The sequence below is a fragment of the Chelonus insularis genome, unplaced genomic scaffold, assembly GCF_013357705.1.
Source record: "Chelonus insularis isolate UGA/USDA-ARS -01 unplaced genomic scaffold, ASM1335770v1 contig_4_pilon, whole genome shotgun sequence".
Taxonomy (NCBI): Eukaryota; Metazoa; Arthropoda; class Insecta; order Hymenoptera; family Braconidae; genus Chelonus; species Chelonus insularis.
The window spans coordinates 286,675-307,744 of NW_023276613.1; the positions used below are offsets into that span (position 1 = coordinate 286,675).

The 21,070-nt window shown below is 29.3% G+C and overlaps 1 long non-coding RNA gene across 1 annotated transcript in view; it reads right to left on the minus strand.

Annotated features, from left to right (window-relative positions):
* Positions 1–791: 791 nt before the first annotated feature.
* LOC118069985 (uncharacterized) overlaps positions 792–21,070 on the minus strand; it is a 40,848-nt gene continuing 20,569 nt past the window's right edge. The window contains exons 2-3 of the long non-coding RNA XR_004690705.1: positions 5,620–5,886; positions 792–841 (exon numbers count right to left, since the gene is read on the minus strand). This is a non-coding gene — a long non-coding RNA (uncharacterized lncRNA). The remainder of the gene's footprint in view (positions 842–5,619; positions 5,887–21,070) is intronic.

The following is a 21,070-nucleotide window of genomic DNA, read 5'->3' on the forward strand; positions in this document are numbered from 1 at the left end:
ACAATAGATTTTTTAATACTTATTTTATGAAACTATTTTTATGTTAAAGTAAAGTTGTTCAACACAAAAAGAGTAAATAAATAATTTTTTATTAAATAAAAAAATTAATAAAAATAAAAGAATTTTTGATCACATTATCAACATTGACATTTTTCCTACAAGAGTTTTTTTACTCTTAATAATTTTTGCAGTTTTGTAAAAAGACTTTCAAACGACTCTATAGTACTTTTGGCACTGCAATAGCTAGTACTCTGGTGCCTCAAGCAGGATAAAGAAATACCAAGTGGACTGTAGCAGAAGAAAGAGATGAAAAAAAAAAGAGAAAAGAGTGAAAGAAAAGGAGTCTTCGTGAGTGAATTTTATTGCGCGATTATATTGGATCCCTCGGTGGCTCGGAGGGATCTCTCTTGAGCAAGTCTCTCTTTTAGCTTCAACCCCCAGCGGGACATGGCGTACTCAAACATCCCTGTTCGCGTTCTAAATTCACCCGCCTACTCTCTCTTTCTCTCTACTACCTTTCTCTTTTTCTCGTCTTCACTTCCCCGTCACCCTTGTCCTATTTACAATCTACAGAAAGTAACGTTTGTGTTGTCAAAAGATTATCTACTCGGTCTTTACCAAAATGTATATACCTTTCAACCGCTAAAGGAACACTTATTTGACATCATTTTTATTCAAAGCAAAGACACTTGAAGTATTTTTATATAAGCTAAATTTCAGTTTACTGACATCGACGTGACAATTTAATAAAGAGCATAAGAAAAAACTTACCCATTTTTTCTTTCATGATCATTTAACAATGTCTCTTGGGAGGTAAATTGCGCCGGAAGGTGGTTACATGCTGTAAACATTCAAGGAAAAATATATTAAATCTCTATATATTTTATATACACACTTATTATTATATACATGTGGATAGAATTGAATTTGTAAGAGTGTTTATTCGCAAAATCATCCAACCTCGACAGCTAAATTTGCTCTCGATAAAGCTCAACACACACATTCGATTATCGATCAAAATTTATTGATAGATGTAGGTATATAATAAATCTTCAGCTTCTGGAAAGTTTTGAATAAATATCAACATAGAATCATTTTCTACTTCTCATGAAGAAATACACTAAACAACAATTTATCGTTTAGAAATAGAATTTTTTTATCTAACACAATATTATGAAATTTAAATATTACTAAATAACCACAAAACATTTAAAACAATTTTATTGAATTTTTTTAAAAGTGAACTACAGATTTTGGAGTAAAATAAACCCTAGGTTTTATTCCAAAATAAATAACACACGTTTTTTTCATTATTTATGTAATAGAATAATTGTTTACTAATAAAAATATAAAACAATCTAATAGATTTTCTAAATTGTTAATTAATTTAAATATTTTTTATTATATTATAATTAATTTTTGCTTGAAATTATTATATCTCATTGTTTCTTTCTTATAGAAGAATTTTAACAAAAGTAGTACACTAATTATAAATAATTTTTATGTTAAACAGTTTTTTTCAAGTAAAAAGAAATCTCCAGTTAATTATAAAACGATTTATTAATTAAAACTATACGATTAAATACATAATTAAAAGCTCTTTCATTATCTCGAATTTTATTATCTTTTCTAAAAGTCAATTGGTAAATATACGTTTACTTAATGACATTTTCCGCATATTAAACATGGTTTTTCTTCAATTATTATACGAATAAACATGTAAAAAATAAACGTAGTATTGGATTGTGTTTATTCGGTGTTTATCCAATAAAATGAACCGAAACGATTAATCGAAGCTCCTCGAATCGTTTTTGCGGGATTCATTAAATCACGAGCACGCGTTATTCCTTCTCTCTCACACGGTAGATGTAGCACATACGTATATATATCGGCCAATGAATGCATGTTGTGTTTGCATAGGACCCCGAGGTGCAATAGACTCGAGCAGAGGGAGAAAAATGAGGAAGAGAGAAAAGCAGATCGACAAAAGAGAAGATGGGGCATGAGAGCTTATGTATATAACTACGTTGCACAGCCACTACTAGCATAGGCACCAGAATGAGAGACGAGAAGTAGCAGAGAATAAGAAAGAGAAGGAAAGAAAATTATACTACTCGGAGATAAAAGGAGAAGTCCCTGTGTACACTCAGCTGTCGGCCTGTTTTTGCGTTCTGTGTTTGGAGCCAAGGTAAAAGCCCGCTTGATCATCGTACGATTACAACACACGTTGCGTTGTATCGACAAATGTAAAGTCTTCAGTCATACATATTTATAAAGTTATGACATATGTACATTTTTGACAATCATTATCATTCGTTTTTATTTCGATTGGCAATGAAATTATTATTTAAATTTTTTACAAAACTTTAATATGTTCTTGGATACTAGAACTTTGTAAATAATGTAATGATTTAAAAATAAGAGTTTCTGTCATTAAAAATAATATAAATATTACTAGACATTTTTTTTTTAATTTTAATTCATTTACCGCTTTTTTAGATGATAGAAACTCTCTGAAATATTGATATACACTTTTTGTTTGTAATTCAGCAGTTAAATGTTATATGGATATTTAGATAAAGATTGAATTGATATATTTATTAAACATATTTTCGGATGTTTTGTTAATATTGACTAAAAAATTTATCTTGACAATTCTATATAACAAAAAAAACTTGACAATATTTATACTTGATGTGTTGACAATAATACAGTTTATTTTGGATCGACTTGGAAATAAAACAACAATCCAAATATTTTATTTGTAAATTGGCAAAATTATTTTTAAATTACAAAAATGCACTCCATTATTGATATTTGCTTTAATACTTAAGTCTATTTTACTACTGTAAATTTGAAAACAAAAAAATATTTGTCTATCACTTTTTATTTTAATAATATTTGTCATTCATTCCAAATCTCAATTGAATATTTATTCTGAGATTATTACTATCAATCAAACAATTAGGAAAGATTGCATCCTAAAAAATGATAAATTTATTTACAAATTTATTATAAAACCTGGTCAATATTAGCACCATCAATAATAAGTTAATTCTTATCTACTTTACAAATCTTTAATATAATACTTTAAATGTTGAATCTGTGTTTAATATTAGTATTCCTAATACTAAAACAAAACAATTTTGATAAATAGCAAACTCATTATTCATAAATATAATTTCCTTATAATTTCATTTATGTTCTAAACTCTAAATCGTTAGTAAACATTAATATTTCAAATTTATCCCCAATCAAATATTGCTATTATCTCATTTAAAAAATAAAAATGATCTCAACATCAAGGATCAAGGCACATCAAGGAATCCAAATAGATTTATCAATTACATTTAACTCTTTTTTTATATACGAAAACAGTTAACGTATAAAAATAGTCATTTTCTTTTTATTTTCAAAATATTATATATGTTGGAATTTTTTGATATTACCTTTTATCAAAAATTTAATGATTTTGGAGTGTTAACATTTTAGGCTTAGATCTTTGATCAGAGTTGAAAGAACTATCTTAAATAAATTGATAAAATTAAATGAAAAGAAGTAACTATTTACTGGCTATCAGTTCAAATGCAATTACTGATTGATTCAATGATAGACTTGGTAAACACTGATGATCAGTAAATGTTACTGATTCATTTTAAATAAGTATGTGAAACATGTATTATATCTTCATAGACAAACCAATTTATTTTTAAGAAAAAAGTTTTTTTTTTAAATAAATCAGTAAAAATGATAGGAAATCATAAACTTCCAGTGCTAACTGATTGAATCGATGACTGACTTAGTTTTGAAAAACAGTGAATTTTCACTGATTCAGTTAAAGAGAGTGGATTAAATCAAATTACATTGTTTCAATTAATCAATCTATTGTTTGCTGATAACTCCACAAAAATGTATTTATCATCCACAATATATTTCAAACTATTTCAATTACTGAATAATTATTGACATTTGATGAATATTCTAAATTTGTTCAGAGCAAGTATTCTTTCATTTAAGCTAGTTATCAACATTATCATATTCCACGACGAATTAAAAGAATAAAAATCGGATTACGGTATTGTCCAGGTTCATAAAAAATGAATATACCAAGTTTTGGAAAAAAAGCTCGAAAAGTCTATTTATACCTTTAGACTTTAGTGAGAAGGGTGATGATATAAACCGAGGGGAAAAGGAGAGAACAAGAAGAGCGATAGAAATTCAGGATGCTGGTTGGCTGGTGTAGACTCCGCCTCTAAACTGATGCCGCGGATATACACCGTAACCTCGGGTGAGTAGGGTATGGTATACCTATAAGTTACGCGTTCTCTTTCCCCGTGGCCCCTTTCCATCCCTTTCACCAGATAGAACATCCTCCGCTAAGTTGTCTCCTTCTCTTGCACCATCTCAACGCCATGAATTTTACCCTTAGCATGAGATACCTGACGAGGGGCGCGAACGAGCGTGTAATTCAAGCTTCATGTAGTTGGCTTCGAGACAGATAATTCGCTTACACGTGACTCTGCTGAAATCAACGCGAGACGAATCTACAAATTTTGCAGTAGGCTCATGCATACTCTAATTTTGCCAACGTACTTGTGGATAAATTCTCTCTATGGTAGCAGAACAATAGGACATATGTTTTAAGTAGGTAAGAATAGCAGGTATAATAAGGAAGATAATGATTTATTTTAATATACTCATCACACTTTACATCATATCATTATTAATTATGACATTGTTTGATGTGTGTAAAAGGAATTGGAGCTTACGTATGGATTTATGTGAACCATGAATATGAGTGTATTTGTTTGATAATAAGAATAAAATACTCCAAACTATAATTTGTTAGTTTTCTTAGAAGGTTTTTTATTTAATAAAAAATTAATTTCAACAACTCCTTCTTTTTTACCTTTTAAAATAAAAAAAAAACATCAAAAAAATTTTTTTAATTTACTTGAGAACTATTCAAGATTCAACTTTAATTGTTTACATTTAGAACATTGATGATAATAAAATTAAATGATAGAATTTTTTGTTAAATTAATAGAATGATAGTAATTAATTGAATAGCATTTTGTGTGTTGGTGAATTATTTTTATCGTTGAAATTTGATTGTTATTGGAGAAAATATGCAAATAAAATGATCAGTAATGGAATAAATTCTTCAACATTTCAAATGAGTTTGTTTGTTATTCGAAAAACATTATTTGCTACTTAAAATATTATCAAAGCTATTAAAAATTAATGTTTGACTATTAATATACTTTTTCAACATCAAACTAAAATAGAAATTTTCTAATTGATGAAGTTTCTTGCGTTCATTATATCCGAAGTAATTTTGACTTCTAAAATGTAGGTCAAGATAATGAAGAAAAGGTAAAGACCAGTGGAGTTATGGAACAAAAAGACTCAAAAGTTTCAGAAAGACTTGAGGAAAGAAACTCTGAAGCTATTATATACTCTACTTCTACATACAGACCACACTAAATTTAGAGTGAATTTAGAAAGCTCAACGATTCTTATTCTCAGTTCGACATTTGAATTCTACTCCAAAGAAATTTTTAGTCAAGTATTTTTAACTTTTAATGGCTTCTAAAAATATTAATTTTTTTCACTCACCTTTGCTATCTATCACAGCTTTTCTAGATCTTTTTTTTCTATGAGTGACCATTTCAATTCTTCACATGATCCAGTGACATTGAGGACACTCAACTAGCCACGTGGGACATCATTCTTTAGCTCTTCATGTTGTGGTGTACTTTCCAAGTCGCGTGACACCAAAATGATATAATTACAGTGTCGTAGCAAGTTGTGGCTCTGAATCAAACCCCCAATCGACGACCACAAAGAATCCACTTGGAGGGCTCTTCAGATCACTATTCAACCCTATGAAGTAAAAATTTATCATTTACCATCGATAAGTAATGTTTATGTTAGTTTATACAATACATCAATTAACTGAGGTGGGAAAATAACTGATATCATCAAGTACATTGTTTTTCTCATTAAAAATACATTGAAGAGGAGACTTCCAGCGTGGGAAAATTAATGAAGAACTTATTTACTAACTTTTTTCAGAGTTCCAATTTTATTTTAGCAAAAGGTAATTATTTTACTTTGTAAATTAGTAGCTTTTAATATACAATAGTTGGTTTCAAAATATCAACTTAGTGTTTAAACATCAATGTCTAAACTTTACTCCAAAAATCCAGGTAATGAGAACAATAGATCTCAAGGAAGTTTGATGATAAACAATATCATCACATGAGAAATGGTAATTCAAAAATAAAATTATTTCATTAATTTTGCTAATGATTTTGATGGTAAACTTGACAAGAAGAATTACTTTTTCATTAAACTTCTAAACTTTGATTGTTTCATTCTCAAGATATTTGAAACAAGATATCCCAGATTTAATCTTCCTTTCATATATTATATATTATAAACATAGTTTTATATAACCAATAATCGAATCACCTTTAAAAACTAGCTGATTTGAAAATTAGGTATCATACGTTGTAGACTATAATTAAGTCTTCATAACATCTCCAAATTTTTTTAAATAAAAAAAAAATCGTATAAAATTTATTCATATTAAACAAAAATTCGTTCCACATGTTATTGAATAATTTATAAATAAACTCTAAAAATAAATGATGTCTTCACTGAATAGATGTAAGGACCCAGAACTAAATGATTGGCATAAATATCAAGCGATAAAGTCGAACACATATGAGCCATCATAAAACAGGAATTATTTTGACACTGATTCCATGATGTTGCCTGAAAGAAATGCTCATTGAAATCCTTGAATAAATTGAAGCAGAGCGGAGCAATATGTAGCATTTAGCGGCATATTATTCGCTCGAGATGCTCGTATGGACGAATATAAACACACACAGTGGGATACAATGCGGCGAGTATAGCAAAGAACGTACATAGTCGAATGCCGAGGGAAGTTTGAAGGGGTGAACATAGTTAGATAGGGGGGTGGTTTGGTGGCGTGTTCACTCGCAAGGGGGTCTTGGGCACTGACAATTGCCAGATCGCGAGTTAGGGCAATATACAAATGTGATGCATATCCCCCCGTGATTTAAGCGGCTATTTAACGCTACCAAGATATGCGCCCCCTCGTTTCTCAACGCCTGAGGGGGAGTGCTAAGCCTACACCCTGTCGCTCAAGCTTACCAACGATTTGTTCACATTATTCTTGTGTTCGAGACTGAGACCAGGACTATCCCGGCGCCGAGGGCAATATTTCCTTTTTTTTTTATCCTTCTCATTCTCACTTATCTCTAGTATCGGTGCTTTATCTTGCTTGCAGACAGAATCTCAAATAAAGGGATCAGGCAGACCAATCTGTACAATTGTTTTTCAACACGATATTTGGGAATTGAGCAATTGTCTTTGGGGTCACAGGTCCTTAACTAATGCCAGAGTAGATCATCAGTGAATTATTTTATGCACTAAAGGATATGCCAGTAAATTTAGATAATGGGATTAGGATTTTTTACGTAATATTATTATGGTGTCTGTGGAATTTCTGAAAGGCTTAAGATTTTCTTGGGTTCAGGATGAGCTTGTTAGCACTTACTTAGCTACACTAGCTGGTTTGACAGGTCATAAAGAGAGAAATACATCATGTGTTTAATATATCCCAACAGTAAAATTGTTCAATGTTTAAACATAAAAATTTTCAGTGAAAAATTTCTTCTTAAATTAAAATATATTTAACTTAAACATCAATAATAATCAATGCTAATTTTCCAAAAATTAACCTGAAAATTTTTCTTAAAAATTCATTAACAATATTTAAATAAAAATATATAATAATATTAAATAAAATGATAATACATAAAAGTAACAATAAATTTATTAAAACTGTTAAATTATAAATTTTTTTTGGAGTTGACTTTTACTCCAAATCAATATTTTACTGATATATTTATCTGTGTTCAACTTTGCATTCCAATATCAAACCCTAACCATCAACTGATTATTAAAAAAAAATTAATAGCCCATTCAACAGAAAACATTGACACCCCAATCCAAACAGAGTTCTTAACAACTCATTCACTGCACGTTCTAAAGACTGAAAAAAGCTTAAAAAAATATTTATTCATAATGTAATTACAATTAAATAGACTTTTCTCAACTACGTACATATCAGATAAAAAAAGTAAATTTGTTGCCATTTCTAATATAAACCAAACACTCGAAACACCAAAGCATCATCTCGACGATTGACGCCCGGTAAATATTTGTGGTAATTCATACGCTTGTATGTGGCAGGTTCGTCAGCGTATTCTCTGTATTTCTCACTCACTCATACATAGAGACACGCGATAAGTCTTGTCTAGCGAGAGATAGAGTAGTGGTGAGAGAAGTAGAACTACTACGTGGATCGATATTGCAAACGAACGACAACAAATTTGTAATCACTAGAGAAATTCTAATAAAGCGCGGTTACTTCATACGTGTTATCACTTATATGATCATAATCTTGGATATGTCAAGTTGACGTTTTAACGCGTGCACGCGCTAATAATTAAATTTGATTTCAGCAAACGTCCCACGGAATGCTTTGTATTAGCCCTGCATATATAGACACGTTCATTCCAACCCGACAGAAGTTTGACGACAAAATATTTGTCGCTCAAACAGCTATGAATCCTGAAAGCCCCTAGTACACGTCGTTTATATCGTATATACCTATATGCTCACTTATACATCAACCAAAACTATTAACTACTTACATATTCATTTATATTATACTTAAACCATTTACACATTTATATTACCAATTGGATTAGAGCTTTAAATTAATAGACACACAGATATATAGATACAGTATATTGCAGCATAACTACTAATATACGTTTTCACTGACAACTTCTATGCTATAATAAAGTCTTGTTCACTTTATCAAATTCTTCTGAGTCTACTTAACAAATACGTTAAGTTAAATATACACATCAAATCCATTTTATGTTTGACAATCACCAATTTTGTTTATCTTTTGCGAATATTGTATCTTCTGTTAAAATCACAAGTGTGGGATAATTATTTGCATTCAAGTAATCCTGTGGACAGGGTGTTGTATACAAATCTACTGAAGAATCGTTTATTTTAAATATTGATAAATTATCATTATCGGATTATATATTTATCCAATTTTTAAATCGATTTTATTTTTTTTTCAAAAAACTTTAATTAAAATATAGATAGTAGAATAGTAGAAGCATCAAGGATATAATGAATTATTTAGAAGATGGAGTCAATAATTTTACCTTGAACATTTTGTAAATATCATCAATGATGGATTGATAGTAAACCTAATGATTTAAATTGTTTAAAACAGTCGAAAAAATTTATCATTTTATTTGAATAATAAATTTAAAAAAAGTATTTCTATTTTTGAAGATGTTAATGGAGAGTACAAAAATGAAATGAAAATATTTTTTGAAATAATTTAATTCTGAAAGATTGCATAAGCTTTAGAGTATGGTAGTAATGAAGCACGTGTCTTAAGTCTACTTTCATGTCGATTACCTACATAAACTCGTAGAATAAGTGTATATATTGTAGACAGCTCGTACACGTACTTATTACCTTGGACCAGCGCACGTGTTAACTAGGCTAACCAAGATAATCGCTCATTACCAAGTATTTAGCGTAATTTCACTGGAGCAAAGAAAGAATTGCCATTGGTGCAAATTTGATTTCTTCAGCAAACAGTGAACCATACATTAAGCATTGACAAGAAATAAAATTAAACCTGTGCTAAATATGTATACATTGAAAGAAGCAGCTTTGTTAAATCAACTCATAAAAATTTTATCAATCACCCAATCCTCATTTAATAAAAATAAATAAAAGTTGAATGGATTTATTTTTAAATTAAAAAATTTCTATATACATTCCAGTTTATAGATTGCATGCGACATAGTTGAAAACACGTCTTCTATTCTATTGGACCTCGAATGTGCGCGCGCGCGACTCGCATATGGCCGCGGAAGGTCGAGTGACGTAGATATAGCTGAGTCCCCGGCTGCGCAAATATTGATCGAAGTGTCGGCGTGTCGAAAAATTCCACCGAATAGAAATCAAGTGTCGAGAAGCAGAAGCGAGTATAAGAGTAGCTGAGCGCAGACCAATAGTTTAGCGGATTCTCACCGACAAATTACCAAATGAAATAATTAATATGATTGAAAGCATCACCAGAGAGACCATCAGAAGAGATTGAAGGCTCTACTGAACTTACAAGAGCTTCCAACTGACTGTCATTCACGTATTGAGGTATAGTGGATATATCAAGCGGTTGCTTTTTTATTTTATTTTCAAGTGGTTGAGCTGGAGCCCAAGGGGGCCTCGACATCCAGCTGCGAACCATGAAGAGGTCCCCACCTAACCACGGGGGTGGTTTGACGCGTGCTTTTAACCCTCTGTCCGTCTGCCACCTGTTTTTAGGAACTCCAACAACTTGGTCTAAGTGTTTCGTTGTGTCGTTCAATTACTTAATATAACCAACAAGCCGCAATAATCATTTTGCCTCTGTTGGGTATGCTTTTGGGACATGAGAAAACGATAATGAAGTCGGTTATAGTTTGGGAAGGTTTTAAATAGTCTTTAGGGTTGAAGAACAATTTTCAAAAAATTATCAATAATCTGCTCCAAAAAAAATTGATCGAAAATTTTTTCTGTAAATACCGGAATAAGTAATAAAGTGTTATCAGTTTTTCTTAAGATAAAAAAATAAAAAGAAAAATATCGGATTAAATATTTTCGTTGGGTCTTAATACATTTTTTTTACTACAATTAATATAATTTTAAAGAAATCAATGTTCATTAAAAATATGGATATTTAAAAAATTTTTATGCGTCTTGATAATCATTTTTATCAAACGATGAAAAAATTTATGAAAAGAAGAAGGATATTTTGAAATTTATGATGTTGGAAAATAGGCATGGAAAATTCAATGATCAGATAAAATGAAGTGTAATGCAGTTTTACGAGAGTTTGACCGAGATAATATCGCACGAGATAATTCAGAGTGCATTTTAACAAGCGAAGTTGATTCGAGGCGTTTAAAGAATTGTCGATTCACTTATCTGGACCGAGAGTGTGTCTGAATGGGGATGATGAGGGGTCATGTAATTACACGGACTGTCGATCGATTCCTCGGGCGAGTAATGAATTTTTTACGATGCTCGTAGTAGTTCTCAAGTATCCTCTGTACTCCAAAGAAGTTTCGCCGTACTCAATTGGCTTCAGTCCACCATCAATTGGGAGAAGTGACCTGTACCATACATGGGGTCGTTTATCGTTTTTTTGATTTTTTTATTCAGTACAAAGACAATAAGAAAAAATACCATAAAATTATTCAATCTTTGATACCAATTTTTTTACCATTAAATTAATTGTATTGAAGTTTAAAATCATTGAAATCATGTCAAATTATAACCGGAAGTTTAATATAAATTTCAAGAGTGAAATCGCGTAAACATCAAAGTCAGGTTGACGTGACGCTAAGGCATATGGCGCAAGTTTGCACTTGTGTACGAAGTCAACTTTTGCTAAAGATTGCGTGGCGTTAGGTGAACTGTCAAGTTGGAGGTTTTGAGCTTATGTACACCTTTATCCGTGTCCCGTCGGATTGTTTAACCCTGGAATAAACATATGTTAAAATAGATACGTGTATCCTAAGACCCTTTATTTTAACCCTTTCTTTAATTACGTACGATTATATCATCTCTAAAAAATTCGGTAAATAATATAAACAGTTGTCCTAAAGACCATAAAGTAGGTTATTTGCTCCAAAAAAAAACTTTTAAATAATCTGAAAGTAAATTTAAAAATATTATTGTACTCTTAATAAATATTTTTCGACTAAGTCATTCATTCAGATCCGAATATTTATGGTCATAATATTTTTTTATTTTCATTCTAATATCATTTTTAATTAATTAAATATTATCTTTGCATAATATATTTTGTTTGACATCAGAGACATCAGTAATATTAATGTAAATGTAGGTGAAAATAATTTTTTTTAATTGCAATAATGATTTTTTTTTGATGACATTTGTAAATTATGGTGATTCATTAATCAAAGTGTAAAGTTCCAAATGTCCGTGACGCATTTTGTGAATATTATTTTAAAAGTTTTGGATGAGTCAGGTTAAGAAAAAGTTTGAATAGGAGATAAGTTTGGGTACAACGTATGTGAGATGGTAAATTTGAAAGAATCAGTACCACAATCTGAGTTCAAACAAGTCTCGAGTCTTTAACCCGTGTGGCAAGCCACTGCTGACCCTTCAGGATTTAATTAGGAACTGCTGATACAGTGAAAGTCTCCTTAATATAAGGAAGGATAAGAGGAAAAAGTAAAAATACATGTATGTGTATATACAAAATAATGGAGAATATTTTTTCAAACTCTTTTGTCTTTCACTTGGTCTAAATTCATTTTTTATCATTTCACAGCTGTAATCATTTTCTCTCAAGAGCTTCCACGTAAAGTCGATGTACGCTGCTCGCAATTCCTTGTTTGCCTATTTACTCGACGTAAACAGTCGTGAGTTACATTACTACTTTCGTTGTACAAACAATCCGGACATTGTACCCGTCACGATCCGCCTGTTTTTCTCGCGTGGATCACTGATGTATTTATTTCAACCCTTATGTTTTATTTCGACACTATTCCAGTGCGTGACGTTAAATTTTATTTTTTTATCCAAGTTTAACCCTTTCTAAACAGGTGTTTATGTGTGCCCTTTGTTAAGTGTTGATACCCTTTTAATAGAAAGCACATTTTTTATCTTGATTTTAGATGAGTTGAAATTAATTTAGGTGTATGATAGCCACCATGGTAAATGAGTTTGTATTGTTTGATTTTATTGAAGCATAATTGAAATAAATGATATACATTTTTTATTATAATGATCATCCATTATTCATGAAACCTAAAATAACCAATCTGTAAATATTTAAACATTGAAATTAGATTATTCAAAAAGTTTTTTTTTGTTTAAACAAACTTTTTTTCATTTCGATTAGTTAAATTTTACAATAAAGTATTTTATAAGTATATATATATATATATATAAGAAAATAAATGATCACGGTTTTTTGATTCATAAATATTCTGATTTAGAAAATTAATTCTTATTTTAGTTCGCAGGAATGGAATCAAAACTTATTAATTATTTTCACACTGAAAAAACAAATACTCAAGTTATGTCTTTCATGTTATCACCCTTTCAAAAGCTGCCAGCAATAAGTTGGATAGTTGATGTCTTCTGATGTTGATGGTGCTTTGACATCTAAATCTTCATTTTACTTTGACTTTCTAATTAGATAAAAGCAGACAAGAGGAAATTAAAATAGTTGGATGCACTATTATTATTACAGTCTCATGTTAAAGTTTTATTTGATATCTAAGAGCTACAATAATATAGAATATTCAATTAAACATGAGTACATGATAACAAATCCAACTATTTTAATTTTTTAAACTACATACCACAATGACGTAGATGAATAAAAATAAGTATCAAATGAATATATTAAAACAGCACAGAAAATCGAATATGAATAAAACAAAATTTATGATAATTCATTGAAAAATATATTGACAAAAATCAAAATAGCCTCATTTACGTTCAAGTGCACTGTAAATTTTAGTGTTTTATTTTAAAACATTAAAAGTGTTTTAATATGATGTCATCCATTTGATTAACATTGTCTCAATTTTAAAACACTTAAAAACGTTTTAAAATCGAGACAATGTTAATCAAATGGATGACATCATATTAAAACATTTTTAATGTTTTAAAATAAAACACTAAAATTTACAGTGTGCTGACTTCCCATTTCCCAAACTTCATAGTTAAACTTTTTCTAATTTGAAAATACTTTATTATAATATATTTAATGGAAAATATGTTCCAACTATTTCATGCCTTTGAATGTGAAATAATAACTATTGAAATGAAATTAGATTTATAAAAATAATATCAGAATTTGATTTTTCAACTCGAAATAGCTTTTATCAAATAAACAGTAAGGGTTTTTGAAGACATTACAATTATTTTCAACATTCCATTTAAAACTTACTATTCCTCTAATAATTAATTAAAATCTCATTTAAAGTGAAGATCATTCTTCTCTTGTTAATTCAATCCAAAAATAAAGAGCTGTGAAACCAGTAGATATGTTGCAGTAAACTGTTGAATGAGAGAACCAAATGAAATCACGATGCTTGGAGTTATGTATATACAGTTACACAATAAGCTATATCGTTCAAGAGTCCTCGAGAATTGCAACAATGCCAAGCAATTGGCAGCGCCACACGTGCGTATCCTTCATCTCTTTTTCTCAACATTTCTTTTTTTGTTCTCACTTACACCCGCTTCCCAAAGCTTCTCAATGTTACAAGAGGCCAGTTAATATCGACGCGATAAAGGAGCCGTGGATGTTTTACAAACAGCTAAGCGCCACGTGGACCCACCGCCTTGTCAAAACATTCCGAACATCACCATATTATAACCAAGCGATCACTCGCTGATGGCGAAATAGCAAAAGAGGGAGAGTCACGTGCCGATCTCACACCCTTGAGGGTTCTTGTCTTTCGTATATTACTCCTCCACGCTAGAACTAAGCATACGATAAACGTATGGGAAATTTAAACGAGCCTACAACCATGAGAGCAGCCTCAAGGCATTCGATTTTATTAGAAATCATTCATGACTGCTGTGATATTTATTTTATTAAATTTAATTACTTCTGATATGAAGGATTAATTATTTAAATGCATACTTTCAAGGGCAATTGAATATTAAAAATTGTTATTTCCATTTTATGCAAGTAAATAATATTTAATAAAGTTTTATATGTCATCAATAATTGATGCAGTCAAATGTATATTTTAAAAGGTTGATAAATAAAATAAATTTATTTTTAATATTCATCAGTTAATTAAGTTCAGATAATAAAGTTAATAATCCACAGATATATTTGAATATCAAAATTATCACGATAATTCTATATTATTACATTTATTTTTTTGAAGTAAAAGAAATTTTTAATTTATCAATTAATTAATATTCATTGATCGTTTTTACTAACAATGATAATTTACTTAGAAATTATAGCACATCACATGAATAATCACATGGTGAAATAAGATTATATTTTTAAAATAAATTTTATCTCAGAATAATCCAATAAATTCACAAGCTAATATTATCTGAAAAAACTTTTATTACATTTTAAACAACATATCATTGAAATATAAATCATTAGAAAAACCCGTGAGTTTAATTTACAGTCCTGTGACTGTAATCACAACAGATAGTTTAGGTGAGAAATAAAAGATAAGACTCTACTATTATTCCAATAATAGTCATGAAATTGAATTGTTTATCTTTCATAAACAAGTGTCAGAATTCTCATTTATACACCGAACATTTCTAATTTTCAAGTATTAGAACTGGTGAGAGGAAGATTCAAAAAAACGTGGGATAGAAACTCTCTTTCTGTCGCCTCAGGGAATTGCTCCTCGTTTCTACTAGGCTGAGGACCATCGAAAGGTGGTTTACATTGACTGAGTGGAGTTCCCGTGATTACTTTCACCCTTCTTTGTATTCTTCGTTGAGGCGATTGGCTTTTAAATTGAGCCAAGGATAACTAGCGTGGGATACCACGTCCACTTGCCTGAATCTAAGGGATGAGATTATCTGTAATATTAAATGTCTTATTCTCTTTTTGCTTGTTGAATATTATGTAATGAAAGATTTTATATATTCTGTCATATACACACACACACATGTACAACGATATCGATCAGTCATGTTAAATCTCAGTGAAAAAAGTGTTCTCTCATGTTTGCAAACTACTCAACACATCAACCACGAGCAAACCATCATCTCTCCTGTATATGTATACCATGGAAACTGATTAATCAATCTCATTTTAATTTACTGTGCACTCAATTGTACCGATTGTCCCGTTAATAATATGCGAGTCTCATGCAAAATTACAACCCCTTCCCCCGGGGGTTACATACTTTTAGCCCAAGGCTAAATTATTTTGGAGAATCATTTTGAGGGAGATCATGTAATAAAGGGAATTAAATTATTGTGACACGTGATTTATTCATGTTATTAGAGGTAATATATATATTTTTTTAATAGACAGGAAACAATTGATGACTAAATATCACGATGTAGACAATAGATGTAAAGAAATTAATTTTTTGAAGCTCCAAAAATAATATTTATACTTCAAAAATGGAAATAATGTATTTAATGAATTTTAAATAATATTTCCTATGCAAACAATTAAAAAATTTGTTGAATAAACATTGTTTCCAATTATAAATAAATTAATCTATTTGAGTTTATGGAAAATTGTAAAAAGTAAAAAATTGTATAAATTATACATGGATACATTATTATACAAAAAAAAATTGGACATGTGTTCCACAATTAACCTCTTGATTCCATTTTTACATTATTTTTATGCATTTAAATATGTTTAAACGACTATTTGTTAATTCATTCATTTTTTGCGAGCATTATTACAAATTTTCATCAATCGTTTTCTCATTCAATGTTATTTATTCGAGCACTGATACAATTATTTATGACAAGCTTCTGCATGTATGTATAAAAGCTCGACTATACGGAAGCGTTTCACCAACTGTTTCATCATCAGCATCATCAGGATTGTAACATCACGCCTCACATCCGTTGCCACCTCGCTTGTGTTGCATTTTCCTCTCATGTGTACTTGCGAGGTACGACTTTAGATCATTGAAAGAAAATCAATAAATCATGATAATTTATTGTTAATATAATTATTAATATGATAAGCAACGAAGTCGTACCTCAAAATACTTATGTTGGTAAGAGAAGGAAAAATACGAAACACAGTGTACATGTAATGTATTACTACCAACTATAGAATCAATAAAAAAGTAATCGTCTTTTTATCATTATCACATTATTATTATAATTATTATTGCGGTGATAAATTATGATGATGATGATTATTATTACGCATATTTGCCATAATTTTAATGTCAGTAATCTCCCAAGCGTATACGCAAGAAGCTTTTTCGACTACATCACAGGAGGGAAAGCTTTGATTCTTCTGCCTCTTTTCGACCTTCCTCTTGTATGCATTGTCGATTTTTATGTTCAAATAAAAATGCGAAAATACCGAGAATAATGATGTCACAAAGGAGATGTACATCTATACTACTATATAAATTTCTGGTATCTGTCTTAAATTTGTTATAAATAATTAAAAATTGAGTCTGATAAAATTCGAATTTTTTTCATCACATGTCGTTCGATTATCTTAAATTATACTGTAAATGGTCGGAAGAAAAAGATGTGATTGATACTTAAATTTCTTTTTATAACCTTCGAAAATTCGAATTATATTGTTAGACCCTATTTTTATTTATTTATACGAATACAATTGTCATAAATAAATAATATATAATTGTTTATACAACTCAAAATGCATCTACGCAGACAAGGTCGCCGGTATAGACTAGTGTTTCAATAAATTCACGTATTTCTACGAAAAATATATATTTTACTCTTATTATTCATCACATTTTATATTATCCCATTTAATTTTCATTAGTCTTTTGTTGTTTCATTTAATGAGTTTTCAAGATGAAATTCTTTTTTGATATTATTTTTTTACAATAGTTTAGTTTAAAATAAAGTCTTACTTTTTAAAATCGTTTATAGTTTTGAATTGAAAAATACAGTTATTATTTAACTGAAATGAAGTATTTTATCATCAAGTATTTTATCTTTTCTTCTTTTGTTCAGAAGTAGAAGAGTTTGCTTGTATATCATAAAATCCAATACTTACTATAGTAATCTTTTTAATTATTTTTCATCTGCAGTTATTTTATAGTTAATATACAGCTTTACTCGATTAATTAGATGTCTGAATCAGAAGTTATATTTCTGATTCATTTTTCTTGGAAAAATTATCGTCACTCTTGATTAATTTTATATCACTGATAAAAGATTTTTTTTACAACAAATCACTTAAGTTTCAATAAATAATTATATTCAACCAAATCTAGAGATATTGGTTAATCCAATTAAAGAATTTTAAACTCAATTATATGATCGAAATTAACTTTATGGTAATCAAATATTTTATACAGTTTTATTTAATCTATAAAGATTTAAGTTTGAAGTCACTTTTACGACTATTGAAAGTTCTTTCTTTGTCTTGCATTTTTTTTAATTAAAAAAAAATATGCATTTTACTCAAATAAATCAACATATTTATTCTTATAAAATACACATAAAAATATCAATTGAATTATTTTTTTGAAAAAATCCCAAATACTATAACAATTGCTATTGTTATAAACAATATACCATTGTTTAATCATATCATGTTATTTATAACAACATTTTATTGATATATATCGAATATAATCATAGTCATGATGATTCAATAAATTAAAACCATTTTCAATTGTTTGTAACAAATTAAAATTGTTATAAACAATATATAATTGTTTAGAGTCATATGAAGTTATTAACAATCTTATTGTATTGATCTCAGTTGCCAACAATATAAATTATTTAATAAATGAAATCTATTTCAAATATCTTTTTTACTCAACTTATTTTACGCTCTTTTTGTTTAAAAAAAATGGGTGCAACGAATTTGTTCAAACTCCTTCCAGATTTTTTTCATTGTATTATCTTTAAAATAAAATCCACCTGGAGTCGATATCTTCAGTAGTTCTCGAGATATCGAAAACGAAAAAAAAACCTGACATACGCACGCACATACATCTATTTTTAAATCTTCTAATATGCTTTTAAATGTCTTAAAACGTAAAGATTTGATAAAATTACGAATTTCAAAAATCAACCTCATTACAATAACTTCTTAATTGGCAATTTATAAATGTTTGTTGAAAGAATTTAATGTTTTTTCAATAAAACTTATTTACCTTAAAGAATAATAAATATTTAAGTGTAATTAAATTAAAAGTTTCAGCAACATTGCAAATCTCGATTTTCAAATACGTGTTGTTTTCACACATCTAAGTGTGTAAAAAATGACCTCATCCATTTAATTAAAATCCTAGTCATTTCTAACACACTTAAATGTGTAAAAACAATACGTGTTTTACAATTGAGATTTGAAGTAAATTTTTCCATCTACTGGTCTAATTATCCTGTGCTCCAAAAATAATATTGGAGTCATTCGTTCCTACACAATATTTAAAAATTTTTTTAAAAATATTTCTTATATTTTTATTCGTCTTTTAAAATCAATTAATTCTTCTAAAAATGTTTATTCACAGAAAATTGTTGAATGAAATAAATTACTGAAGAAGAGTAGTAAGGAAAAAATCGTTATGAATCAAAACCGATAATCCCGATAGTCTTGAACAATCTATTTGAATGATGAAGAGGCAATCGTAGAACAATCTTTGGCAAATTATTCGGTATGATACATAGGTAGATAATATACTGAGAGGCACTACAAAGCTGTGTATTTCGCCAATATTTGACTAAATCATAAACAATGTTTGATTGTACACACTCGTGGACTCATATATGCGAGCAGTAGCGGCGCCGCGACGGAGGCGCTCAAACTTCGAGTATATAAGCGTGCCAGCATATAGTTTCGTGTGGCCATCAGATGATTTGACTTGCATTACACTCTGTCTATATCTATATAACGATCTTCAGGTATACACTAGTGTTCTGTACGTGCTGCAAAATGCTGTCTGAACGTGTGCTAAAATAAAAAGAAATTGCATGGTACCGCTCGATATGTCGAGATGTTCTTGAGTTGCATGAGAGAATAGTAAAAGCATTAGAATAAGAGATGGACTATGAAGTGCTGAGAAAGATGCTCGATGTTATACACAATATCGCATGCAATTTCCCAGCTATCCATTTAACTATTACAGAGTTATTAATCATTTGTTACTTCTATATACCGATGGATAATCGATATAACGAGAGATAAGAGTGCTTTAGAAATTTATAGCAAAAAAACTTAACGGTTTAATTTGATTAATTACCAGACTTTTTACCGATTTTTATATTCAAGTGTTTAGCTTTTTTTATAGAATAATAAACAAACTTGAAATAATCAATTTAAACGAATAGTATTTTCTTTTAAATATTTTTTTGCAACTTGCAAAAAAGTTTGATATTTTTACTTAATTATTCTCTTGATTTGCAAATTTTAGTGATAAAAAATTTAAATATTAATCAGATAACGAAAAAATTATCATAAAATTGATTGAAAAAATATGAATACTTTTGTTATGCTTAAACAGTAATTTTAAAAATTATCACTTTTTTATATTATTTGATATTAGTAATTAACAAGAAGATTTATATTATTAATAAACACAAAATGAATTAGATGAATGAAATGAGTACGAGTTAAAGAAATTTAAATTGTTTTAAAATGACGAAAGGAAAAAAGTATTTATATGCTGTGCCAATAAAGTCTGAGTTATTATCTGAGGATTTCTATAGAATTTAGCGATATTCAGTGTTCATTTCAAAGGTGTTTTACTTAGCATATATGAGATAATTGAGCGATTTCAATTGCATCGTTTTATTATAGACGGAAGTTGAAGCTGAACGTATTGAGGTTTGATTCAACGTCGTTTGTACTAATGTATACCTTGGAAATTTCGAAGGAAGACAAACTTCACAGAGTTGGTAGTCTCTCGCTTGCACTCGCGCATTCATATTAGATATCGGGTATGGGTCTCGGTTTACTTAGGTGCGGCGAGAAATTGAAATTTTCGTTAAGGGATTATGTAAAGAGTGAGAGGTAAAATAAGGTCTCGTTCGTTAATCGTAGTGTAATCCTCTTCTTAATAGGACTTTGAACATTCAAGGTAACCGAGATTTCGATACAAAGATACACACACGTGCGTACGTGTGTATTGTTTTGATAAGAAAAAGATCATAAAAATCATTATTTTTATTATATCATTCTATTATATCAAAAGTGTAATAAGTGTAATGCTTTTGA